Here is a 21,617-nt window from a genome sequence, read left to right as displayed (position 1 = left end):
GGATCCAAGGATGTGCATGGTGGTAAAGGGAAGAATGTTTAATGCTGATTGAGTTTATTTATTTATTTATTTATTTCAGTTTGATTCCCGGGGAGGTCCACTGGGCGTTGGAACCCGTTTTCAGTGGAGGCCCGGGGAGAAAAGCTCCAAAACAAGGAATTATTACAGTTGAAATATTTTGATTACAAGGTAATATCAATGTACATGCAAAGTTTTAGGAACTGTGAAATACAAAAAATAATTTCAATGAACATACAAAGTCATAGGCACTCAGAATTACAAATAATAAGGCAGTTACATAGGGAATATTAATGAGCATGCAAAGTCATAGGCACTCTGAAATTACAAAAATAATTACAAAGAACATTCATAGTCATAGGCAGTCTGAATTACAAATATCAGGTAGTTTCAATTTTGTTTAGGGAGAAAGGCAACCCATGATGAGTATGTTTTACTATGTAGGTCAGTAGATGTAATACATTTAGAAGGGAATAGGAAGAAGAACAGGAGGGGGTTAGTCAGGGGCAAATGGAGTAGAACATTTAGGATTTGTAGGCAGAAGAGTGCAGTTGCAGATTCTGTTATGATAGAGGTAGGAATGGAGCTGAGTTTTGAAGTTATATAAGTTGGAACATGTCCTAAGTGACAAGGGCAGGCCATTCCATTTTTTAGCAAGTGTAAAGGATAAGAGAAGCTGGCCAGCAGGGTGCTGGGGTTTTTGAACTGTGATCAGGTTGTGTTGAGAAGATCTAAGTGGTCTGAGGGGGGTATAAGGGTGCAGAATATTAGAAAGGGCAGGGCATTTAGAGGGGTGTAGAAGTAGTTTGAAGGCTGTGGTGAGTTGGATGAGGTTGAGTTGGTTGGGAAGTTCAAGCCAGTTGAGGGAGTGAAGGGAGGAGCAGTGATGAGAAGAGGATTTGGCACTGGTGGCAAATCTAGCGACTTTGTTGTAGCATAGCTCTAGTTTGGTGGTAAGAGAGGATGAAAGATTAGTGAGCAGGGGGGGCACCATATAGGAGGGTAGGAAGGAGGAAGGTAGAGGCAAGGGTTGCTCTGCAGTGAGGGGAGAAGAAGTGGTTGTTTCTATAAAGTAGACCTAGTTTTATGTGTGTTTTTTTGATGTTCAGTTGGATATGGGAATTAAATTTTAATTGATCGTCGATTGTGACACCAAGAAGTTTGGAGGAGGGTACGATTTTGATAGGGGAGTTATTGAGGCTGGAGATTTGGAATGACTTTTTGTCAAAAGAGGAGGATCTAGAGGGAGTGAAAAGGAGAATCTTAGTTTTACTGGCATTTAGGGAGAGGTGATTTTGTAGCATCCAGTTTTCAGTGGTTGAGAAGGCACTTTGGGTTAGGGCTTGGAGGTCTGTTAGGTTAGGGGCAGAGCAGATTAATGTTGAATCATCTGCATATTGTACAATAGTTGTGTTGGGGATGGCCTTATGGAAGTAATTTATGAAGATATTAAATAGTAGAGGCCGAGTATAGAGCCTTGACGTACTCCAGTAGGGATAGGAAGAAAAGTAGAGGTTGCTTGGCCCCATTTTACCACTTGGGATCTGTTAGAAATGTAGCTGGAAAACCAGGAAAGGGATTCTAAGCCAAGGTTGAGATTTGATAGGTGACTTAAGAGGTGAGTGTGAGAGATGGTATCAAAAGCTTTTGATAGATCTAGAAGGACAGTAGATACTATGTTACCGGAATCATGAGCAGAGTTGACTGAGAGCAAAAAGGAGAGAAGGGCAGTGTTAGTACTGTGTCCTGGGTGGAAGCTGTGTTGGTTAGGAGAGAGAAGTTGGTGTTGGGTGAGGAATGGCAGAAGTTGTAAGTGGATACATTTTTCTAGGATTTTGGATATAGGAGAGAGAATGGCAATAGGGCGGAAATTTGTGACTGTACAGTTTTTGCCACCTTTGTGGAGAGGTAGGGTGAAAGCGGTACACCATAGTTTGGGTACGTAGGATTCAAGTAAAGATCTATTGATTAGGATGCTGATGGAAAGAGCAATAGAGTCAGAAGTAATTTTTAGGAAGGCAGATGGGATGTTATCGGGGGCATTGGAGCAGGGCTTTAGTTTATAAAGAAGTTTCTTTATTTGGTCAGTAGATACTGGTTTTAGTTTGAAAGAGGGTGGATAAGAACAGTTTGAGGAAGATAGAATAGTGACGGGAGATAAGTGATTGTTAGGGAATGTTTTAGTCAGTTCAGCAATGGAAGATGTGAAGAAGGAATTAAATAGTGAGGCTATTTCGAGGTCGGTTTTGATGGTGTCTGGACAAGGTGTTTTTAGTGCCAGGTCTGAGGAGTGAATTGATGGAATTCCAGAATTGTTTGGGGTTTTTAGCATGGCTTTCTTGGAGTTGGATGTAGTAAGATTTTGTATCATTAATGATTTGTTTCTTGGTGAGGTTTCTTAATTGCTTGTACTTAAGGAGTGTTTCGGGCTGTTTGAGTTTATGGTAGGTTTTCCAGGTTTTATCTCTTAGGAGCATTAGCTTTTTTGTATTTTTGGTGAGCCAAGGGGAGGTTTTTGCCTTAAGTCTAATATTTCTAGGAGGGGCTAGAGAGTTAAGGACTGTTAAAAATGTTGAATTGAAATAGTGGACAGCTTCATCTAGTGGTAGTAGTCTTAAAGGGTTCCAGTTGATAAGTTTAAGTGAGTCAGAGAAGGAGGTAGGGTTAAAGTTAGAGAGGTTTTGAGTGAGAATGTAGTGGTGGGAGTGGGGAGGGGAGGAAGTAGCTCGTATGGCATAAGCAGGGAGGTGGTCTCCTAGAGGATCTGGAGAGGTGTCAGATTTTATTATTTTGTTTGGATGAGATACGAGAATCTAATCAAGTATGGAGCCAGGAGGATTAGCTTTGTTTGGTCTGGTAGTGAAGTTAATGAGTTTGGAGAAATTAAATAGGTTGATGGATATTGAGGGGTTTGGGTTTGAGATTTTACTCCAATCGATGTTTACATCACCTAAAATGAAGGTTTCTAGATTAATATTAGAGGAAGTCCAGGATAGGATGTCTTCTAGAGTATTAGTATTGTTGCCTGGAGGAATATAGAGACAGATGATGCAGATAATTTTGTGGTTGTTCAATTTTAGTAGGCCAATTACTAGTTCAGTGTTATTGAACGATGGGATAGGGTTTGGGTACGAAGTAATGGACAAGAGGTCGGAGTAGACTAGAGCAACGCCACCGCCTCTTTTATTAGGTTGGTCGCATCATAGAGAATGGAATCCTGGGGGTAGGAACTCAGAGTCATACATGTGAGGTTTTAGCCAGGTTTCAGTGATAGCTGCTATATCAGGGGAGTTGTGGTTGAGCCAGGCATGGAAGAGGGATAGTTTATTGTTTAAGCTTTGGGCATTAATGGTAAGGAATTTGAGTTGTTTGTTAGAGGATTGATTGTAGTTGTTAGGGGGGTTTGTGGGATGAGAGGTAGGACCTGGGTTGGGGTGAATGTCTCCAGCTAAGTGAATGATTGTGGGAAGGGGAAGGTTCTTTTTAGTTTTATTTGTAGTTGGAGGAGGCTGGTAAAAATGTGGTTTACGTTTAAGGTTTGTATCTGGTGTGAGAAAAAGTTTAATTTTCATGAAGAATAATGGGAAGGAAGGAATTAATGAAGTGGATATGTTGTGGTAGTGAGAGACAGGGTGGTGTAGGGGAATAAGAGGAGGAGGGAGTACGTGGATATGAGTATAGGAAGTGATGTTGTATAGGGAGGTTAGAAGGAGAAGGAAGGAAGACAGTTGTAGGGTTTTGAAAGGAAGGGATAGCATGATGGTAGTGGTAGGAAAGTAAGTTGAGGTGAAGGTGAGTTTGTAAAATTTTAGGGGGAGTGGTTACAGGGAAGATTGTAGGGGTAGTGGTTACAGAGAGGAAGGGGAGTGTTTAGGAGAGATTGGATTGGTTGGAAGAGAGGGGAGGGAGAGATAGGGGGAGATAAATTTAGATGTACTGGGGCGGGTGAGATTTGGGGGCAGGGTAGGGGAGCGGAGTGAGCCCGTAGGGCGAACGGAGCGGGCACAGCCAGGAAGGCTGGATGAGAGCAGGAAACCTATCAGTGGACTGCTGAAGTGTTGAAAGGTAAGTACTGGGGACAGGGGATTTAGCGGAATGGAGTGAGCTACAATGTTTTAAAGTCAATTATTGATAGAAAAGTAAAGAGAAGGTAGAGCTTGTATAAAGAATTACAGAGATGAGAAACAACAAATTGTGAGAAATTGAGGATAAAGGGGGGGCGCCACCTAGTGGATAAATGCGGTAGTGCACCAGTAGTTCCACTGAGGTAGATCCTAACAGGGCTAATTAGACAGAAAAAGGGAACTAGAGAAGAAAGAAAAAAATTAAATAAGTAGGTAGGCTGCTGGATTTCCTGGTAGGGGAGCTTACTGAACACCTAGTCGGCCTTTGGGTATTTACATAATGCAGAAGTTTAGCAGCCGTAGTACATACTTTCTCAACCTTCTAGGAAGGGCTTACTTTGAGTAGCATACAAGGTCTGTCCATATGAAAACTAAAGATAAGCTGAAAAATTTATTCTCTGCAAAACCTAAACTAATAATCTAATAAACAACCCTGGTAGGAAATGATATGCTTAAAGTTCAATTCAACTTTTACATATTTTGAATGGGCACCCACAATGTATCAGTCCACAGCCTAAACCCTGAATCCAGTCCTGCATATCACATACAGTGTGCCCAATACCGGAGTCTAACATACAGTTGTATACTTAAATATACATGCCCTACCCATCGGGATGTCAGACATACTTGTATTTTTCTCTTGAGTTATTATAATTATTTCTGTATTTTAAAATTATCATATAACTTGTTATCAGCTGAATGCTTAACTCCTCCATTAACCTGCACAGTACTTTATATTTTGAGAAAGTATTCTGCAAGTGAACAGAAGCTGGATGAGTAATGATTGATTGATTAGTTGATTGATTGATTTATTGATTGATTGATGGACTGGCTATCTCATTAACAGATTATAAATATTTTTAAAGATGTGCCTGAAGAAATGACAGGAAGAAAATGTGATGCAAAGTGCAAAATAAGAAGCGTTATACAGCCTCAATTCTTGGATACTTCATTTATAAGACTGCCTTATTAGACAAACAAAATAAGGCAAATAAGTGCCTTTAGAAGTGGTATATATTCTGAAATTCAATTAATTTTGTCTTCTTTTTCCGTACAGGCTTTTTCTTGCCTGATACTAACAGCTTACAGCATGTGTGATTCCTAAAAACGTTGTCATATTATTTTTGTGCATTTTTTGCTGTTAAGATATATCAATGCATTATCTATTATCTATGACTTTTCATGTGAGGGGGAAGCAGCTACTTTATATGTGGTGGCTTAAGTATGCTAGGAACTTATGTGCATGAGAATGTAGAAAGGATCAGGAGACTGACCTCCAAATCAGTACAGCAGGTAGAGAAACACAAGTGTTATATTAGTGTGTGATAGTAGAGTGGCAACTGAGCCACAAGATGAAGATACCAGTGTAGTGACTGATGTCCCCATCCTCGCCTATGGTCATGAACTTTGGGTAGTGATTAAAAGGAGGAGATTACAGATCTAAGCTCACATATATGTCTTTGCAGGCCAGATGAGCTCATTTTTAGTGTTAAAGTGTGGAAAATACTGGTTCATGTAGATGGTAGCTGAGAAGAGTCAGATGAGGTGGCTTGGGCACTTGTGAGCATGTCACTTGGTTCCTCCAATGGGAAGTGTACTAGTCATGGTCCACTGGGACGAGGCCCTGGGACAGTCCCAGACTGTGTTGAAGGGGTTATATCATCCAGATTACCTAAAAACATCTGGGATCCCAAAGGATCCTCATAGGGATCCCATAGGATGACCTCTTTGCTACTGCTGGAGATAAGAAACCTTTGTATGGTCTGCTCAGTTTGCTACCACAGCTATTATCAGGACAATATTTTAGTTAATGGGATTGATTAAGTGTTCGCTGGCCAGGTGTTTGAAGTAGAAAAAATGCTTACATTTTGTTAAATAAAATAAGATTTCAATACACAGGAGGTTTAAGTTAAAAAGTTTACTAGTGTACACCAGGAGGCAAAAAACGTACAAGTACAGAATTTTATCTGAGATGAAACAGGCAGCACACAATTTTATATAGGTTTAACATTTAAGCTATGCCCACCTTACTGACGTGATATGTCACAGGGCATCTACATCACTTTAGCTTACAGTCCTCTATTCATAAAACTGTTGATGCTGTATATTTAAAAAAAACTTTTCCTCTAGATACAATACGGCCTTGCTATCCAGCTGGTCAGACATAATGTCTTTCTGTAAAGTTACTTCTTCAAGGTTTCATATCAGTTCAAATACAATAGCAGCTTCAGTCTTTTAATACACGTCTTTGTTCTCTGTTACACTTTCTCACACAGTTGCGTGCTATCTCAGTAACACATATACAAGGCCAAATCATTCCAACAGGAAAGAGCAGAAGATTTCATTATTTCACATATTTAATTTCCTGACCCAGCAGATAATCACTTGTGAAAAGCATAAACATTAAAACTTGCTAAGCTAGCATTTTGCCAGGGTCAAAGATCAGCTTTGCTTCAAGCCACACTGCAGTTTCAAAACTACTTACATTTACACATGAATTAATTCTTACTGTTATATGATTAGTAGAATAAAATGCATTATATACTACTTTGCTTTTAAACTAGCATTTCTCATGTATTCAAATACACATTTTTCTAACATTTTCCTCCCTATTAATACTTTTTATTCTATTTTGAAGTATGCATGGTGTCATTTCATCTCCTAGCCTTTTCCACTTAGGATTTTCAGCTAGGTGAGTCATTCAATCTATACTTCAGAAAAAATGTCATCTGAGATCAATCTTTCAATCTCAATATCTTGGTACAAAGTTTCAGTAACAGATACATCAATAAAATCTTTGATTAATCTTTTCATGCAGGGAATTCCACAGCAAACACATGCTCCTATTAGGAGTATCCCCACACAAATGGCAATCAGAATATTCATTAGGATGGAACCCCACCCCCCAAATAGATTCTGGAAAAAGCGTAGAGATAGCAACAACTGGATAACACAGTCCGGATGGAAGTGCAATAGACCACACTGCTCATACACCAGGATACCAAAGATAGAAACCTGGTTCAAGGCTCCTGAGAGCACCCCAGCACTATCAGGTTTTACCTCTTATCATGCGTTCCGGCCCCAAAATCCGGACAATACCAAGAAAGGAGGGGGGGTATCCATATTCATCAAAGACACCCACACCTCAAGACTGGTGGCAATGCACGATGCATCGGAGACCATCCAGGTGCAATTAACCATAGGCAAGACTGCTCTGCAAATTGTAGCATGTTACAGGCCACCCTCACAAACTCAGGAACCTCACATGGCCTTCCTGAAAACACTAGAGGATAAATGTATCACCAAACACCATCATACTAGGTGACTTCAATTACCCTAATATAGACTGGGAACACTACTCAAGCCCAAACACCCTAGCCCAAAAGTTCCTGGAATTCATAAACTCAAATGCCATGGAACAACTAGTCACCATCCCCACAAGAGGAGAAAACATACTTGATCTCATCATCACGAACATGGGAGCACAATGTTCAACACCGAAGTATACCCTCACTGGTGAGATCAGATCACAAACTAATCTCGCTGGAGGTCCTCATCCCACCCCACCTGAAATAAAAAGACCACAGTAAAGAACTTCTCGAAAGCCGACTTCACACTTCTAAAGACTAGTGTGGTCTCCTTTAAGGCCCCGAGCCGACGGAAAACAGTACTCAAGCCGCTGAATCACTTACAAATGCCTTCTACCAGCACCTGCAGGACTGCATGGATAAGGCAATCCCAAGCAAAACAAAGACTCTTTGTACCAAAGGCAAGTGTCCACTCTGGTGGACCCCAGCCATAAACAAACTCTACAACAAAAGGAGGAAGCTACTACAAGATAGAGCAAAATCCTTAAAAGGTAAGACACCCTTGATCACTATAAGTAAAAAACTAAGAGCTCTCATAAAATCATCCAAAGCAAATTTTGAGAGAAAAATAGCTAAAGACTCAAAAGACAATCATAAGGCCTTCTTTAGCTATGTTAGAAACCTGGGAGGAAACTCCCAGATATGCTCAGAACTAGTTCAAAATGATGTGAAGATTACTGATCCTACAGACATTGCCAACATACTGGCTGACAGGTTCAGTGCAAACTTCCCCCCCCCTCCCCCCCAAAAGGAGAGATATCTATACCAAGCGATTGCAGCCCCCCAAACATCTCCAACGCCCAAGTGAGAACTGCTCTCTCCAAAGCAAACAACACAGCATCCATGGGACCTGATGGTGTCCCCGGCTGTGTGCTCCACGAACTCAATGAGGAATTAAACCCACAGCTAGGACAGCTGTTTAATCATAGTCTTACCTCTGGATACGTACCCAGGGAGTGGCGCACTGCAACTGTGGTCCCACTTCACAAAGGCGGTGCCTCCACCGACCCTGGAAATTACCGCCCATTAGCTTGACAAGCCTTATCTGCAAAGCCATGGAGAGGATCATAATGGACCTCATAAATAAAGACATAGGAATTTGCAGACTTTGGATCCATCCCAGTTTGGCTTTGTCAAAGGCAGATCATGCCTTCTAAACTTGGTTGACTTTTTCAAACAGTCACCAAAGCCATTGATGAGGAAAGGCAGTCCATACAGCCTACCTCGATCTGGCAAAGGCCTTTGATACAATACCCCACTGGGTATCATTGAAAAACTCATCAGCTTAAATGTTAACCCATACATCACAAGATGGGTTGCAAACTGGCTGAGTGACAGAACCCACAGGGTCAGAGTTGCTAGCGCCATGTCAGACTCAAAGCCTGTCACAAGTGGTGTACCACAGGGCTCAGTCCTGGGCCCACTCTTGTTTGGCATCTACTTTTCCGGTACAAGCAAACACAGGAGGGTTATGGCTGACAAAGTTTGCAGATGACTGCAAACTGGGCGCCATAGTAGAAAACACATCTGACACAGATATCCTTCAGAAGGGTCTCACAGAAACGGATAACTGGTGCCAGAGCCATGGCCTAAAGTTAAATGCCAAAATGCATAGTCATACCCTTCGGGAAAAACAAGGTTACCCCTAGCTACCAAATAGGTGGCAATCCACTGAGTACAGAAGAAGTTATCAGGGACCTGGGGACCCAGGTTGATAGTAGTCTGTCATTCGACACCCATGTAGCTAAAGTAGTTAGGAAGACCTTCTACATTGCCCACCTTATCATGAAGGGATTCTCATCTAGATCAAGGGAGGTCATAGTCTCCCTATACTCATCACTCATCAGACCAATGATTGAGTACAATGCCCCATTCGGAATGTATCTGACCCGACACTTGCAGCAGCTGGAGAGGCCACAAAGTTCCTCACCAAAAGGATAAAGGGTCTCAAACATCTGTCCTATGCTGCCCGACTGAAAGAACTCCAGCTCTATTCAGTCGCCACCGCTTGCTCAGAGGTGACCTTTGCCTAACATACAAGGCCATGTCAAACCCAGATTTGATGAATATGCTTCACCTCAAAAATCTAGATCCGTCAGAGCCACAAGGGCGGAGACTTAAACCTCGACGGCTATTAATAGGACGTGCTGGAGGATAGATTCATCACCCAAAGACTCCCTATGCTGTGGAATAAAATCCCGGTATATGTGAGGCAGAGCACCTCGCTGGCCTTGTTCAAGAGAAATCTTGACCAATGGATGGGAGATCGCAGATATACCCCAGGGATTACCTCAGTGTCACTGCTCAACAGAGGCACAGCAAAATAATGGGTATAGTTCCCCATACTAAAGGGGTGGCGTAAGCCACAAAACTATGGGCTAGGCTTGTAAATGCCCTCGGGCAGATAGCCTAGTATAAACCTATGAACCTATGAACCTATAAATTTAATGAGTCCACACAGTAAAAATGCAGGTACACGTACTGGTTAAGCGCTTTCAACTGTAATACACAGTCTTCCTCAGAACAATGCATTACACAAATTCATGTCAATTTATACCCATCTAAATTGAATAATGGAATAACTAACTGCTGAAAACCGCCAAAAAGTCTTTTAAAGACATATCAACTAATATACAACCTATGCAGATTGTCAGTACTGCACGTCTCAATACAACTTGTGATAGAAATGTCATAACCCCTGACATACACGTAAAACATACTGTATATGTCTAACATCTAACAAAAAACTTGATTAACCATACTTAATAGAAATATACTTAATAAAAATATGTATGAGAGTAATTAAACTATCATACAGTAATGTATTTCAGAGTATGTGATGTAAGTGATAAAAAACATTGTATATACTTATGCATGAAATATTAATTCAAAAACATAATTCATATAACAAAAATTCAGACAATGCAATAAATGAAATATGTTGGTAAAATTAGTATCAGTATGAGAAATATAATGATAAAAAACATCAAAATGCTATAAAAAACATCAAAATGCTGTGAAAACATCGAGATGCTATAAAAACTTCAATCCGTACTCCCATGTAGTTGGCAGACATAAATCATGAAAATATTAAAAATGGTTTGATGCTAATAAAATCATTCAGACCTGGTTTACGGGTCGAATCAGTTAATATCTGCCATCTACTTTCTTTAAGTGCTAATTCCATTTTCCAATTTCCTCCAAAGGGGGAAATTTGGACCTGATCTATAATACTGAAGTGAAAACTGTGATCACTGCCTTTCTCTAAAATATGCCTGTATAAAGCGTTTTTTGTGTCGCATTTTTGTATCCTATACTGATGTTCATACATCCGCTTCTTCAACTGTCTTTCCATTTTCCCTATGTAATGGGCATTGCATCGTTTGCAAAGGGCCACATATACAACGCCCTTGGTGTCACAATTTCCCATCAAACTAGTAATGTAGGTACCGTTAATATCATCCAGCCTAAAACCTTTATCCTGGTTGATGTACCTACATTGTTTGCACTTACCACATTTTGTTGTTCCTCTATGGCCTTGCCTTTCGTCTTTGTCTCTGTTTTTACCTGCCCTCTCCAATAAGTTTTTAACATTAGGTGCTGTCTTATATACGTATTTGGGGGCTTTGCCTAAAATCGCTTCGGAATCCAGAGCTGCCACCAGTTCCCAATGCCTAGAAAGAATGTCAATGATTGTGTATGTGTATGGTGTATACGTCAAGACACATACTCTTCCATTGAAGTTTTTATAGCATCTCGATGTTTTCACAGCATTTTGATGTTTTTTATAGCATTTTTTATAATTATATTTCTCATATTGATACTAATTTTACCAACATATTTCATTTATTGTATTGTCTGAATTTTTGTTATATGAATTATGTTTTTGAATTAATATTTCATGCATAAGTATATACAATATTTTTTATCACTTACATCACATACTCTGAAATACATTACTGTATGATAGTTTAATTACTCTCATACATATTTTTATTAAGTATATTTCTATTAAGTATGGTTAATCAAGTTTTTTGTTAGATGTTAGACATATACAGTATGTTTTACGTGTATGTCAGGGGTTATGACATTTCTATCACAAGTTGTATTGAGACGTGCAGTACTGACAATCTGCATAGGTTGTATATTAGTTGATATGTCTTTAAAAGACTTTTTGGTGGTTTTCAGCAGGTAGTTATTCCATTATTCAATTTAGATGGGTATAAATTGACATGAATTTGTGTAATGCATTGTTCTGAGGAAGACTGTGTATTACAGTTGAAAGCGCTTAACCAGTACGTGTACCTGCATTTTTACTGTGTGGACTCATTAAATTTATCTTTGGTATCTTGGTGTATGAGCAGTGTGGTCTATTGCACTTCCATCCGGACTGTGTTATCCAGATTCTGGAAAAAGTCCATCAGTGGGTTTGGGCCTGGTTCAGTCATGGCTGATACTTGCTGAATTAATTCTAGGTGGTTATTGATCTCATGATGATTGTCAGGAATATAAGCACAGCATTCTTCTTTGATAAGCGCGCACGTACCACCTCTCGCCGCTAGGGTGAAGTCAAGAGCCATTCGATTTTGTAGCACAACAGTTCTCATTGCATTCAGTTCATCAGTCACCAGTTCTAGGGCAGAAAAAGTTGCACTACTCATTACTTCGAGAAGTTTCAACAACTTCCTCAGCTCCCAGATCGATTTGACTGCTCCATAGGCTGGGAATATTCCTGCCCAAGATATAACACTGTCACTCAAGTCCATATGAGTCAATTCACTTTTGTCTTTTACTAAATTGTGGTCTTTCCAGCCAGCTTCGATCTTTCCGACTGGATTCACAGGTTTTTCAACTGGACCTTCGGGTTTTTGGACTGCTTCTCTCACGTTTCGTATCTTACCCAAAGGTAATTCTGCAGTATGTCTTATTGCTGGAACCAAATAACGCAAAAAACAACTGCCGGACCAATTCTCAGGTAACCATTTATATGCCTTTTTCCCACAAATAAAATAACAGTTTTCTACTTTAGTACTAATACGCATCAGCCCTGCATGAAACATTTTCTGATCTATAACTGACAATTGTTTAAACAAAACTGGATTTTTGCGAATGTCATTCATAGTTGTTTTCAATGAGTTCAAATACGAGTCATAATTAGTATTGCAAAAAGTATTGCCATTACCATTCTTAATATAACATCGGTAAGATATGGTTATATTACAATTACTCCAGCCCACCTGGAGGTGTCATTTTATAAAACATACAATTCCTTTTTGTGTGACAGGTAAAAATAAAGCTATTTTGTCCTGTGATCTCACAGTTCCTGTATCGAAAAGTAAATTCTCCCAAGTCTCATTTATCCCCAAAGGGACAGCGGACATTATCAGTCCTCCATATGCTGTTGGTATAGCTGTACAAACCCAGCAATTTGAAATGTTCATAGTCTCTGCATATACACGTTTCATGGCTAGGTATGTGTTAAACTTTGGATGCCAGTCTATAGACGTTTCATCACGCCTTCCCACTTTCACTTGTGTGGTTATGTGTAGGATAAACCACAACAAGAGGAAAATTGTCACAATTACAGTCAATAAATGTACACTCAACAAAATGATTATGCAACATCTCTGGGGTTGATCTAAATTTCTATTCGCTTTGTTTTTGGCCATCTCGGTCTGGCTGTATATCAGTCACAAAGTTTTTATCAAGTTGAAAGTTCTTTACCGGTTTACAATGCGTCAAATGAACCCAGGACGTCCTCTCGGCCACTCTAACTGCAGTAGGCGTTGCCAACAGAACCTGGTACGGTCCCTCCCACTTTGGACTCGCCCAATTCTTCCTTTTCATCACTTTCAGCCAAACCCACAACCCTGGGGCCAAGACTGCTTCCACCGGTCTGGTCTGTTCCTTATCTGAAAAAGAGTTAAACTGCAAAACAGATTTATTTGTTAACAGTTTCCTCATATAACTAGCTAATGAACTGTCAGCCTCTTGCTCTGCAGGCATGAGAGCTTTCCACTAAGGCACATAATATACTCTCCCAAAAACCATTTCAAAGGGAGTCAAACCCTTTACATTTGGAACCGTTCTCATACTCAGCAGTGCTAAAGGCAGACAGTATATCCAATTCTTTTCGGTTTCCTCTACTAGCTTCCTAAGTTTACTTTTTAGGGTACCATTGTACCTTTCCACCAGTCCTGCTGACTGTGGGTGGTAGGCACAATGGTTCTTTAAGGAGATACCAAAAAATCTACCAAGTTGGTGGATTGTCTGGTTTACAAAATGTGTGCCGTTGTCACTATAAATCCTTTCCGGAATGCCAAATCTAGGGATTACTTCTTTTATCAGGGCTTTCGCCACTGTTGCTGCATCCGGATTTTTGGTTGGAAAAGCTTCTACCCATTTGGAAAACATGTCTACAATAACTAAACAAAACATTTTCCCTTCACATTTATTCAACTCTATGAAATCCATACAAATAGTATGGAACGGGTATGGTGGTATAGGAAAACTTCCTTGCTTGGTTTTAAATGCTCCTTGTGCATGGTGCTTGTTACAAGTATGACAAGCTGCACAAAATTTTTTTGTGTAGTTTGTGTATCCATATGTTTGGAATATTCGATTTACTAACTGTACCATCCCCCCTGTTGAGACATGGCACTGCCCATGGCTCAACAAAGCTGCATATCGAAATAAATTAGACGGCAATATCAGTTTTCTTTCTTTGGAAATGTAAAGTCCATTCTCAAGAACTGCACCTCGTTTTACCCATTTTTGTTTCTCTGCTTTTGTAGTAAGAGTCTGCATTGTTTTTAACATGTCTAAATCTAAAATCTCAGAGGGTTGTAATTCCTCATTTAAAAGTAAAGTTTCTGAGTCTGAGGCTGCTTGCTTTGCAGCTGCATCAGCTCGTGCATTGCCTTTTGAAATCTTATCCTGCTGTTTTGTATGAGCTACACATTTACAAATAGCTACTTTGGTAGGTAACTGAATAGATTCTAATAACTCCAAAATAAACTGTGCATGATTAATAGGCTTTCCACTAGATGTTATCATTCCTCTATTTTCTATTGTTGTGCAAATGCATATACTGTAGAAAAAGCATACTGACTATCAGTATATATGTTCACACACTTGTTTTTTGCTAAAGTACATGCCCTCATCAAAGCTATCAATTCTGCTGCTTATGCAGATAAGTTGTGTGGTAAGGACTGAGCTTCTAAAATTTCAGTGTCTGTAACTACTGCATACCCTACCAGATTCTTCCCTGTAGGACCCCTTCTGCATGAGCCGTCCACGTAATATGTCACCTCGGCATTATCCAAGGGCATATCTGTGAGATCTTGTCTAGGTAAAGCTAACTGTTCAATTTCCTGCAGGCAGCTGTGTGGTGTGCCATCCGCAGGAGTTGGGAGTAGTGTTGATGGATTTAGTGTCGTACATCATTCAATAGTCATATGAGGTTGGCTCAGCCGTATAGTCATACACGAAAGATGTCTAGCAGGGGAAAGGTATGCCACTTTTTCTTGCAGTAAAATTATTGCAACTGCATGAGGCACTCTCAATGTGAGGGGGTGGAATAACACCACTGAGGCCGAAGCCTGTACTGCCATTGCAGCTGCAACTACTGCTTGTACACAGTGAGGCAAAGATCGCACCACTGGGTCTAACTGTGATGAATAATAGGCAATGGGGCTTTGCTTATCCCCATGTTGTTGTGTCAATACTGACATCATATATCCTTGCTTACAATCTACAGTCTGAAAAAACATTTGTGATAATTTGGAAGTCCTAAAACTAATGAAGAAGCTATCAACTGCTTCAACCTGCAGAAAGCCGTTTCTGCTTCGGGTGTCCATTGTAAGATATCTTGTGCTGCCATTGGTGTCTTATATATCAAGTCAGTCAGTGGAGCAGATTCCAAAGCATAATTTGATATCCATCTCTGACAAAAATTAGTTGTACCTAAGAAAGACATCATTTCCTTCTTGGTTGCTGGTTTAGGTGCTTGCAAAATTGCTGTTTTTCTTTCCTCATCTAGTATTCTACCTTCATTGGATATTACATATCCCAAGTATCTAACTTGTTTTTTCCAAAGTTGTAACTTACTTTTGTTTACTTTGTGTCCTTGTGTTGCTAAAAATTTCAATAATGCTACAGTATCCTCCCTGCACTGTTGCTGAGTGGGGGCTGCTAGCAAGATGTCATCTACATAAAGTAGAATTTGACTACCTCCCGGTGGGGTAAACCCTGCCAGGTTGCTAGCCATTTCTTGTGCAAATATTGTTGGACTCTCACAATATCCCTGTGGTAGTCGAGTATATGTATACCTTTTACCCTGAAATGTAAATGCAAACCAATATTGACTATCAGGATGTATAGGTATTGAAAAGAAAGCATTGCTAATATCTACCACAGAGAAATATTTCTGTTGCGGTTCTAAATCGTTTAACAAAGTATGTGGGTCTGGCACAGTAGGTGCTCTAGGTATTACTGCATTATTTACAGCTTATAAATCTTGTACCATCCACCATTCCCCGTTTGCTTTTTTAACAGGAAATAGGGGTGTATTACATGGTGAATCAGGAGATTCTACCAGTACTCCTTCTTTGAGTAATGCTGCTATTATAGGCTTAATTCCTATTTCTGCATCCTTTCTCAAAGGATATTGTCTTTTCTGTGGTCTAAAAGCTGAATTTGGGGTAATTGTAACTGGTCCTGCTGTACGAATAAGTCCTACATCTGACTTTCCTGTTGACCAAAGAGTTGTTGGAATTTCACATAAGGCCTTTTCTTCTTCTTCTAATAAGAACGCTAATCAGCTGTCCTCGCTAGATTGCAAGTGTACAGCTGGATGTGTCTGTGTCAACCAATTCAGTTTTTGTTTTGTATCCCTTGTTCTGATAGTTCTAAATCAGTCTGTTTCTCCCATCTTGTTACTTTTTCTCCTAAGTCTGCCCATTTGACACTTTTGTTCTTTGTCAAGCTGACATGTGGTAACTGATTTGATCTATACAATGCAAGGAATTCTTGAGGTAACGAACAGCTAACTACACTGTTCCCTCAGTATCCCAGTACAAAGTACAAAACCAATCTAGTTGCACGATTTCTAAACAATTCTTGCTCATACTCTCTATCAGGTCCTGGTGTAGTACAGTAGTATAGAGTACAGTGTAACAAATGCTGTTGATCAGTGTCAAGGGAGAGGGCTTTACTGATGGCTACATTCATCAGTTCCTCGGTTACTGCCCCTGGACCAGTCGTGACTAGGTCCTGGCTGTACCAGTAAAAAGTTTCACCCTCCGATCGCACTACAAAGGTATCCATTTGTCTCTGTGCCTCCATACCTTGTACAGTTGGAACTACTGCTATGCCAAATATCTGCATAAGGTCCCTGCCCAATAGGTTTACTGGACACTTTGCAGAAACAACAATTTTACTGCTCTGGGTCATACCTGAAACAGGGTCAATTATTGCTATATCATGGGAAAGTTGTTCCCTGTATAGCTGTCCATTTGCGGCTTTTACTAGTATATAATCAGGTGATTTTGAATGTTCTGGTAACTTGGAGGGGTGTATCAAAATCCGTGACGCTCGTGAGTCACACAGGAATTTGACTTCCCTTCCCTCCACCAGAAGTGTAACTTCCGGTTTCTTATCTGCTAAGTAGAGCTCTAAACTCAATAATGCTAAGTCCAAAATTTCACTTTCTTCATTCTCCATATCTACTTGCACTTCCTCTACTCCTTCTATCACATTTACATTTGATTTTTGTTTATGACCTTTTCCTGATGATTTCTGACTTTCACATGATGTATCTTCACTATCATATAGTCAGTCCTCATCTCCCTTATCTTCTGTAATTACCTTTTTGTTTTGCCTACAATCCCTTGCTAGATGTCCCTTTTTCCCGCACTTGAAGCATTCACCTCTCTTTATCCTTTCTTCAAAATCTTCTGATCGTTTGTCAGACTGTTTATTTACTTGGGCATTCTTCTTGCCCTTTTTACCTGACTGTAATACAAATGCTTCAGCTCTGTCTTCAGCAGTGAAGACTTGCGCCTTCTTTTTCTTTTTACTATTAAAATGTCTTTCAGCATGTCTAGCATATTTAAGTAAGGCTTATAGCCTCCCTGTTCGATGGTCTATCATATGCTTTGTAATGAAGCTACTAATAGGTGCAATGCAACCTTTCAAAAATGCATTTTTTAATTGTTGTTCATACGGGGAATCATTCGTTTGGTTCTCAGGAACCGACATACCGCTATGATTATTAAAACATTCTAATAATCTAGCATAGTACCCATCTATTGTCTCATTTTCCTGTTGTATGCATTGATTAATGCAAGTCCAGTCTGCTCTAGGTTTCCATTTCTCAGAGATTCGGTCTGTCAGACCTTTCACTCTGTTGTCTAACTCTGCATTACTATGTGGGAGTGGTCTAAGCTCTGCATTACGAGGATTCCAGGTGCCACAAATCATGTGCCAATCTGGACCTATAATTTGTCTTACTACTTTTTCTACTTCTTCCCCATTCAAGTGGTAACTCAATCTCATGCCTTGTAAATCTTCTAAAAATTTCGTAAAATTAACTTTCGGATGGGGGATTCCCTCAGTAGCCTTCCGGATATCTTCCGGTGTCCATGGTCTATATACTAAGAGTGTTGGGTCCTGCCCTTCCTGAGGATTTGGAACTTCTATAAGTGGGCATATTTCTTCCTCACTCTCATCCTGTAGATTTCTCTCTATTTGGCATTATTCTGTCCCCCTATGTGTTTTACATGTTCGGGACCTAGTTTCAATAGGATCTCTAACAAATGGTTGTGGTCTTGCTGAAACTTCAGGATAACGCAGAGGCGGACCAGCCTGTCCACTCGCTTCATATCCTGAAAAGGGTAAGGGAGGGGGCATGGGAGGAGGAGCTGTCGCTATTACCAAGTTATTATCCTCTTTGTCTAAAAATAATGTTTTTTTAATTTTTCAGCTTCTGCTCTCTACGATTTGCTTCCTCAATCCACCTGTGTGCCTGAGGAATGCCTAATTGGCGTTGCTTTTTTGCCTGACCTTCCGCATCAGATTTAAGCTGTTTAAGGAGTTTAACTAGTGAAGTTTTATCTAGTTTACCATCAAATTCATATTTATTAACCCATTTCGTATAATACCTAACGTTATCAGAACGTTGTAATTGCATGTATTTTGCGTCTTCAGTTAGGGGCGGATCTCGCGATGTTTTAGTACACTGATTACCCATGTCAAAGAAAATGTTACATAACCCTTTTTTATCACGTGATATCAAGTTCTCAGTTCCTGTTCACAGTTTATCTAGAATAACTGCCTACCTTATTCTGTTACCCTGATCTATGACCAAATATACAATACTTCCTTTTGTCCCTGATCTGCAAAACAAATCTTGATAACAATATACTGTAACCTAGTCCCTGATCTAAAACAGAAAAAAGGCAAATTCTTCCTACATGAGCCTCCGGTATTGAGAAAGTCCAAGTTCCGCTTTTCGGCCACAGATCAGAAAGTGGCCAGCCTCTTTACAGGACAATTCAGTCGGAGGTCTTTTCACTCAAGAAGAACCATTTCGGTAACTTCTCCTGCGCAGTATTCGACCACCGACACGCTCTGATCTGCCGCTTACCAAGGGAATTCCATCTATGAAGGACCAAACTGTTAAATAAAATAAGATTTTAATACACAGGAGGTTCAGGTTAAAAAGTTTACTAGTGTACACCAGGAGGCAAAAAACGTACAAGTACAGAATTTTGTCTGACATGAATCAGGAAGCACACAATTTTATATAGGTTTAACATTTAAGCTATGCCCACCTTACTGACGTGATATGTCACAGGGCATCTACATCACTTTAGCTTACAGTCCTCTATTCATAAAACTGTTGATGCTGTATATTTAAAAAAACTTTTCCTCTAGATACAATACGGCCTTGCTATCCAGCTGGTCAGACATAATGTCTTTCTGTAAAGTTACTTCTTCAAGGTTTCATATCAGTTCGAATACAATAGCAGCTTCAGTCTTTTAATACACGTCTTTGTTCTCTGTTACACTTTCTCACACAGCTGCGTGCTATCTCAGTAACACATATACAAGGCCAAATCATTCCAACAGGAAAGAGCAGAAGATTTCATTATTTCACACATTTAATTTCCTGACCCAGCAGATAATCACTTGTGAAAAGCATAAACATTAACACTTGCTAAGCTAGCATTCTGCCAGGGTCAAAGATCAGCTTTGCTTCAAGCCACACTGCAGTTTCAAAACTACTTACATTTACACATGAATTAATTCTTACTGTTATATGATTAATAGAATAAAATGCATTATATACTACTTTGCTTTTAAACTAGCATTTCTCATGTATTCAAATACACATTTTTCTAACACATTTGTGCATGACCTAGGAGATAATGTTATCTCTAGAAGATTAAACACAACAACATGGTACACTGAGAGTGAGTGAGTGAGTGAGTGAGTGAGTGAGTGAGTGAGTGAGTGAGTGAGTGAGTGAGTGAGTGAGTGAGTGAGTGCATCTAGTATTGGCATTCTGGCTGGATATTTATCTTTTTATGACTGAAGAATTGTTAAAAGCATCAGGGTTGAAAAAGAACAAATATTTTTGCTCTATATAGCTATACATGTATCTAAGCTTGTATTTATGTATGTTTTTGTTAACACAGTATATAAACACAAGCCTGATTACAGTTCATTAAAAGGTTATGCTGCATATATAAGCATTTATTTCTTGTAAAACTATGTTGTTTTGCATTATAATTCTCCTTTCATATATAGGGGAAGCTTAACTAATGAATTTCCAATACTAAATGATACATTATTCTTGACCAATTAATTTTGGTGCTTGTTTAAAAAAGCTTGCAGGAAAACTGTCAATATAAACAAGGAATTTTAACTGACCAAGTAAAGATATAGATGAAAAGCTGCTGTGAATCCCTTTAATTATTAACTGCATTTTATTTAAAAAGTGCACATTGATCCATGAAATGTTTGCCTTTTAGACAAGCATAAGTTGTTTTTTGATATGAAATGAAACACATGAAAAAGATAAGGGAAGACACAAATGTGATATATCATTTTAGACAAAAGTTGATAAGGATGCATTTCCCGTAAATATGATAAAAATCAAGCAGTAGCAAAGATTTTAATTGAGAAAAAAAATCAATTAAATTTTAAACACAGAAGAGGAAGCTTACTATACAAGGCACTCTAAGACAACTTGTTTGCAGAATGAATAATTAATGCAAGTGTTTGCATTTAATTTCCTAAAGTTATGGACTGTAATTCAGAAATATTGAAGACAAGATCACAGCCAGCCATTCTCTGTTTACTGTGTGTGCGTGTGAATTGAGTCCCATTGCTGATTAAGAATGAATGCAGCCAGGCAAGAGTGTGCAAACAGAAGCTCAATAAATATCCTTTCTGTATCCACGGGCTGGACTGTGGGAAGAGAGACTGGGAGTATGATGCAGATCTAAGAATGTATGAGCACCAGTAGTGCTTGTGTGTATGCATGCACCTTGATAGTGCTCTGCACAATGTCTCCTGCACAGTAGAGACTACAAGAAGAAGTTATCTGATGGCATTAAAGAGCCATGAAGCTTGTGCGCTGATCCATTTTTTTAGCCAAAGTAAAGACTGAAAATGGGAAGTAGGCAAGTGATGGAAAGAGGGAGGTTAGCAGAGGGTAGAACATTAGGTATGAAATTAAGGAATGAGCAGGATAGAGGCAAGGAACTGGGCGGGGAATCAGGCCCCCAGTTTATGTATATGAAGAGAAGGTGAGTTGTGGAAGGCAGTAAGGGAAGTAAGAAGAAGATAAGAGGGTTAGGGTAGGTAGCAGAGGCACACAAATAAACATCAAAGACAGAAAAGACTGGCACTGGAGGTGTTGACACAAACAGGGATGGGGAAGAAAATGGAGAAGGAGGCATCAGATACACGGACAAATTACAATGGTAATGGGGAGGATTGGACAGCAAGCAGGATGGGTATAGACACAAAAGGTAAGGGGAACACAAGATGTGGGATAGGATGGGGTGTGCAGCTGCACTCCACATGAGCTGTGACC

The sequence above is a fragment of the Protopterus annectens genome, chromosome 2.part1, assembly GCF_019279795.1.
Source record: "Protopterus annectens isolate FY-2018-M chromosome 2.part1, PAN1.0, whole genome shotgun sequence".
Classification (NCBI taxonomy): Eukaryota; Metazoa; Chordata; order Ceratodontiformes; family Protopteridae; genus Protopterus; species Protopterus annectens.
This window is presented reverse-complemented; position numbering follows the sequence as displayed.